We start from the raw sequence: 6,978 nt of genomic DNA on the forward strand, positions 1-6,978 counted from the left end.
GCTGACTTCATTCGGTCTAAGATAAAATCTATCAGAGATTAAGTACAGCTTCTGGTTAAAATTGACCTATAGGAAGAGTCACTCCATATGGAACATGGACCAACTGCCAGCCGGTATGCTAAATCTCACATTTGAATTTTCCCATTTAATTCACACAGCAATCTAAGGTAGGCGCTACTATTGGCCCTGTTTGCTAGACAAGGAGATTGAGGCTCTCTGAGATGAGAGTTGTTCTAATTTACATGGCAAGCTCATGGTGAACGAAGGAATGTACTGCTAGAACCCTTACCTGTACAGCTCTTCTGTCTCCCAGTGAGGATTTTCTGATTCACGGTTGGTGATTAGAAAGTAATAAACCATTCAGTTATAGTTTCAACAAGAGCATCCTTTGGAGTTGTGCCCTCCTAGCTTAGGATAGCAAGCATATGATGGGACCCAGTGAGTCTGTGATGTTTTGTATTCAAAACGGAGGGAATTATAATGACAGCAACAATCATAAAGCAAATGATAAAGCTCAGAAAATATTATGTCTGCTTTTAAGACAAAGGGCATTTGTTTTAAACACATATGAAATACCACAGCAGCAAAAAATTTCCTTGTAATAAAAAAAATTGAGTTTCTAAATAAAAAAAAAATTGACTCCAAAAAAAGATTACTTAGCAGTTTAGTAGCTTTTGGAAGGATGTCTTATTACCTGGGGGAATATGCACAATTGAGGAGCAATGAAAAATTTGTAAAAAGATAAATGTGTTTTTGGCTACTTTGCATGAATCAAGACCTATGTTCATCCATTGTACAGAGTCATTTATTGAATTTGGAGACAATTTTATTGCATAATGGAAAGCAATGGGTAGCCCATGACTTCTTTACAGCTTAAAAGTCAGTTTAGAAGCTGAGTATGATGTGAATTAAGGAGACCCACAGCTATTGCTTTGTAAAAGCTATTAACTACTTTTCTATTTTAGCTATTGGCATAAAATGCAGAGATTTGAAATTTTTGGCAGGGTAGGACATTTAATTGTTAGGATTTTCTTAGAAATCCCAGTTGAGTCCAGAAGTCAGTTATTACAGAGATGGTCTTTATTTTATTTTCCTACACAAGACTTCCCGGACAGGTTTTTCAAGGAAGAACTCTGCCTCTGCTGAGTTCCCTGATCTGCTGTTTGGGAACTTCAATCACTAATGACATGCCTGCAGCTCAAAAAGTCCTCGGTGTCTCCTTCGGCTATCATCATCAGAAAGACATCTAAAAGGGATTTTCTCGTGTTTGAGAGCTTAGGTTTCATTTCTTGCATTCCACAACAGTAAGTGGAAGAGTTGATCCACCCTGACATGGAGGGCTCAATTCTGCATGAAGTTTTTGTTTTTCCACCAGAAGTAATCTGTTCTTTCTTTTTTTTGTGTAAGGCTCAAGTTCATCTAAAAATTGTTGACTTTTTCCTAGAGATGTGTAGTACAGCAAAACTAACCCCTTCCATTGAAATTGATATCAACTAGCAAAAGCTAGTTAAATCTCCTCATGAAAAAATAACTTCCATTTTTAACACTAGAGACATGCTTGCAAGACAACCAAATTTGCTGAACGGCAGAATATAGAGACAGTGGGCTGAAATCAAGAAGACTCAGCTATCAACCATTCCTGTTTTTAAATCAACTTACTGTGCTTAAAAAAAAAAGAGTATTATTTCAATAAAACAATTCAAAAATAAATGCAAAACAAAAGGGCAAGAATAGAGACATATTGCAAGTAAGCATGCATACCAAAAAGGTAAGTGCAAATTAGATTTGAATATTCATGAGTCACAAATCATTGACAGTTTGAAATAATGCAAAACAGCTTTATAAATGAGGTTAAGGCAAGGGACATCAAAGAAATGCATTGCTAAATCAATAGCAGTTTGATTGTGCATATACTTGTAAATTGCGGTTACAGTGTTTGTGACATGGGAGAAAAAAAATCCTGCGTATCTGATGAAGGAGGAAGACACATAAATGTTCCTTTTGTATGTTGTATTTTTGCAATTCATCATGCACTGGGAGACCAGCCAGGTAGAAAGTGATTGGTCATCATATTCCCCACCCAAGACAGTTTCCTTCAGAGACAGAGTTTCAGACCTTGCCAGAAGAGTCTTTACTTGCTCTGCTAACCAGAATTCAACGTGTGATTCCTATAGCTGGTTTGCAAAATAGAGGTTAGCTTTACACAGTGACTTATCCTTAAACCTCCACCTGAAAAATAACTTCCACCGGAGAGCATGTGATCATGGTGAATGTCTTCCTATTTAGAAGGGAATAGATGAATTATTTGTAAGAATACTTTGATAAACTAAGAACACTTGATAGCAATTTGCAAAATACTTTAAGTAATTGGAGATGGAAATGTAAGCCACCTTGCAATTTAAATAAAAATGCTTTTGCCTGCACCGGGGTGGCTCACACCTGCAATCCTAGCTACTCAGGAATTAGAGATCAGGAGGATTGAGGTTCAAAGCCAGTGCAGGCAAATAGTTTGAGAGACCCTATCTCGAAAAACCCTTCACAAAAAAGGGCTGGTGGAGTGGCTGAAGGTGTAGGCCCAGAGTTCAAACCCCAGTACTGGAAAAAAAAAAAAAAAAGAAAAAAGTTTTCATTTAGTTTAGCCAGTAACTAGTCATTAATTTGATGTTGGTCATGGCTTCTGGGGAGTGTGTCTATCCACACGTGTAGAACATAATTACAGTGATATTTACGATGGGAGGATCAGAAATTAAAGAATGGGTTAGGACTTAACTTAACAGAAACACTTTCAATTAATTTTTCTTAGAAGTTTGTATTTGGTTACAATGTATACATTATGAAGTATTTCCTTAAGATGCTCCTTTGAGAGCTGCTTCACTGTGTTGTCACTTACCATTGTATGTGTCAGCCATGTCTTATTTTTGTCCCATAGCACAAGATTACTTTTTTCTCTTCTTTTTTTTTTGAAAAACATTTTTTTCTTAAAAGATATTAACTCATTAGAATAAGCAAGTACTTCTATTGCTCCTTCCAGTAAAGGATGATTGATGGAGTTAGTGATACCACCTAAAATTCATGGTATACAATAGCACTAATTTGGAAGGCACCAAGGGATTGCAGTCTGTTTAGAAAACACAGCTCTATCTTTTTGTTGTGCTTTAGGGCCTTTAAACTTAAATTATGGAGGTGTATCCAGGTAAGGTAGAACTAGAGAGATTTTTGCATGTCTCCATCCTGTTATTGTTAGGAGAGAAGCTAAGAAAAGTTCTGCTTATCCATAATCAGGGATATCCAGGAGTTCCAAAAACAACGGCCTTGGTAGTTTAACATCTTTATTGAAGTCTGTAATTACAATTTGTAAGTATTGAGTCAGTCATGCTATTATATTTGTAAATTATATCTCATTATTTTTGTCCAATAGCAAGACATTTCTTCTTTGGTAAAATGTCTTCGGTAAAACATTTCCTTACTTTTAAAAAATATTAAGTCATTTGCTCTTCATAAGCAAGAACTTCTATTACCCTTTACTTTCAGAAAATGCTTTGTCATGTTGGTATGAGGCCATTTAAATAATCAAATCTCTTTAAAATTATTCAGCCATAATATTTGACTGTACAATAGCCCATAGCAGGGGACTATAAAGAACAAACAATGTTCTTTTTCTCCAATAAAATTTATTATCAGCCAAAGCCACTAAACTTTCTTGACAAGGAGGATAATTTACAACACCTATATGTGATGATTTTCAATAAGTCCTGTGTGTGTGTGTATTTAAATTCTAAATTAAAACATACCCTTTTGGACTGGCCAAGGAATCATTCTCCTTCCTCACAGATAAGAGGAAGGTCACCTTAGTTTTTTTTTCCTGCCTTTTTCTTTCTTCTTCTTCTTCTTTTTCTCTTTTTCTTTTCCTTTTTTTTTCTTTTCAGTATTGGTGATTGATCCAGGGCCTTGCACTTGCCAGGCAAACTCCTACCACCAAGCTACAGCCCCAGCCTTTGTTTTTGTTTTGTTTTGTTTTATTTGTGAGACAAGGTCTGACTATGAAGCCCAGAACTCATGACCTACCTCTCCTCTGGAGTGCTGCTATTACAGGCCTGTGCCTTTTAAACTGGAGAGGTACTACCTTGAACTTTGATTTCTATAACCGGGAAGTACCTGATGAACCAAGGTCATCACTGGCAGGAATTTTCTTTAACCACCACCCTTGTTCAGGACCAAGAAGTTAGAGGCTCTGGGAACTGTCATTTCTGGCAGTTCAATATCAAAATGAAGGGAAGACAGAATAAAATAAAACACTTAGTACTGATTCTGAATGACTTAACAAGAAATTACTGAATTCCAATAAAGTCTTGTCTTATCACGAAAAAGAAAGAGTCTTTCTCCATCCTAAATGTCACCATGGGAGACCCCTGGATCTCATGTTCATTTTGCTATGTAAATAGAATTAATTTTATCTTGAAAGGGTGGCAGTGATGGAGCTTCCATTTCTTGTTACACAAGTAACACCTTCCATGAACTTGCACCAGGGACTTCAAACCTTTAGTTCTCTATTTCCCCAATAATGAAAAAGGCGGTTGGTCTAGAGGCAGTGATTTCAAAGTGCGCTATGAAGAGCCATCAGGGAGCGCAGGGGGAGGGAAGACAGCTGGTGGAACTCAGGGCAAAGAATATCCACTATTTTTGTGGTTTGCATGTTAAGAAAATTAATACTTCCTCTAAATGTGTGAGGAAAGGGAAAAGGCATTAAAAATTTGCAAATCTGGGTTGCTGGTGCATCTCAGTAGTAGAGCACTTTCCTAGTGTGTGCAAGGTCCTGGGTTTGATTACCTCACACTAAAAACAAAAATGAGTTTGAAAATCATTCAATTAAAATAATATTTGCTAAAATTTCTTATGGTTTCATGATTTTTTTTTTTTGGTGGGACTGGGATTTGAACTCAGGGTTTCATGTTCTCAAAGCAGGAGCCCTACTACTTGAGCCACATCTCTAATCCATTTTGCTGTGGTTATTTGTGAGATGGAGTCTTGCAAACTATTTGCCTGGGATGACCTCCAAAGGAAATCCTCCAATCTCAGCTGCTTAATTAGATAGAATTACAGGCACAAGCCACCAGGGTGTAAGTCCAGGTTGCTTGATCATTCTGATCTGCAAGTTTGTTTTGTTTCATAATTGTCTTGGTAAATAGGAGAGAACTGCCATGTCTCTGCTGTCTTCTCCCTGTAAGTAACAGTTGTGAAAGGAATTCCTGAAACCTTATGGAAGGGAGGTCCAGAAAAGACAAAGTAGAAGGTGAAATGTTAGTAAATGTTAGGGAAGCTTATCCAGGAGGTCAAGACAACTACTTAATGTAGTCTTCATGCCTCTCTGAACCACAAGGTTCACAACACCAGGGCTGCCATCTTGCTGTGGTGTAGCTAGGATGCAGCATCTGTACGGCTGTTCTTGCCTCAGCTTCTTCATCAGTTGGTCAATAGCTACTTCTCTTTCAAGGCGACTTCAGCGATCCTAGTTGGAACACGCGTGGTTATAACCTCCTGCTTTCAGAAATTAATTGCTCCCTCCCCTGTGACTTCAGAACATTTTGTTTCAACCTTTCTAACTATTTATGACATTGTATTACAGTAAATTGCATTTGAGTGCCTGTCTACCTGTTGGAAGGCTCTTAATTATATCTGAACTCTTGATCCAGCACAATTCCTAGTACTTCGAAATACTCAAAATGAATGTTCTTTGAAAAAACAAGTAGTAAATTTATGACAAACCATGCATACAAGTGATAATACTTAATTTTTTTTTTGCCTACCATGCACAAGGCCCTATGTTTGATTCCCAGCACAGCAAAGAAAAAACAGCAATTTTCTTTCAAGACCTTGACAAAAGATGAAAGTAATCCTCTCTTTTTACTATATATATATTCAAACACTCAATTCAATGTAACAAATTCTGTGCTGATTTTGTGCCAATTCTACATGTCAAAAGGTTGTAATTTATAAACCTCATCCAGGATCAGGGGAGTTAATAAAACTTATGGCTTCCATAATTAAAACATGAGGCCATACATGATTAGCAGTGCATTATAAACATGACTAAATGGTTTGGAAGCTCTAAGGGTTTGGGAGTAATTCAAGGACTGCACATAGAATTAGTACTTTAGTTTGGGAGAGAGACCAGTAGGATTTCAGTAGGTAAAAATACAGAACAGGGGAAGGGCAAGGTAAAGTATTGTAGTGAAGGAGGATTTATGGTAGGCAAAAATGGTTCCATGCCAGTTACAGACATAGTATAGATTTTGCACTCACTGGGGAGAAGCCTAGAGTGTTAGATAGAAAACTTACTTAAATGGCATACTAAAGCAGTTTAGAATTATTTTCATGGAACATTGAAACACATCAAAAGAAAGGCAATAGATATAAGAATGAATATAGAATATTGAAAACTGTTGGAATCACCATAAGAAAGGGACTAAGGTAGAAAGGAGAAAAATGGAAGGGATGAAACAATTTGGGATATAATACATGTATACATGGAAATGTCATACTGAAACTTCCTGTGTAGCTATCTTAAACAAAAATGTCTTTTTTTTCAAAAATGAAGACAAAAACAGGTCCTGTCTGGGGGTTGGTATTAGTGGGGGTATAGAAGATATAAGGAAAAGGTGAATATGGTAGAAATATTATGTACTCATATATGAAAATGGGAAAATGAGACCTGCTGATACTATTCTAGGAATGGGGGAAGGGGGAATAAAGGAGAATGATGGAGGGGTGAATTCAACTAACATACATTGTAAGTACTTTTATAAATGTCACAATGTACCCCTAGCACAACAATAATATGATAATAAAAATAAAATTAAATTAAAAAAAGTTTCAGTCTGGTAGCACCATGTAAAGGAGGGTGAACTTTGAAGATGCAGAAACCAGTCCAAGCAAAAAGACAACCTGAGGAACATGGCTGTGGAAAAGGCCACAGTGTGA

This window comes from Castor canadensis, chromosome 2 (genome assembly GCF_047511655.1).
Source record: "Castor canadensis chromosome 2, mCasCan1.hap1v2, whole genome shotgun sequence".
Classification (NCBI taxonomy): Eukaryota; Metazoa; Chordata; class Mammalia; order Rodentia; family Castoridae; genus Castor; species Castor canadensis.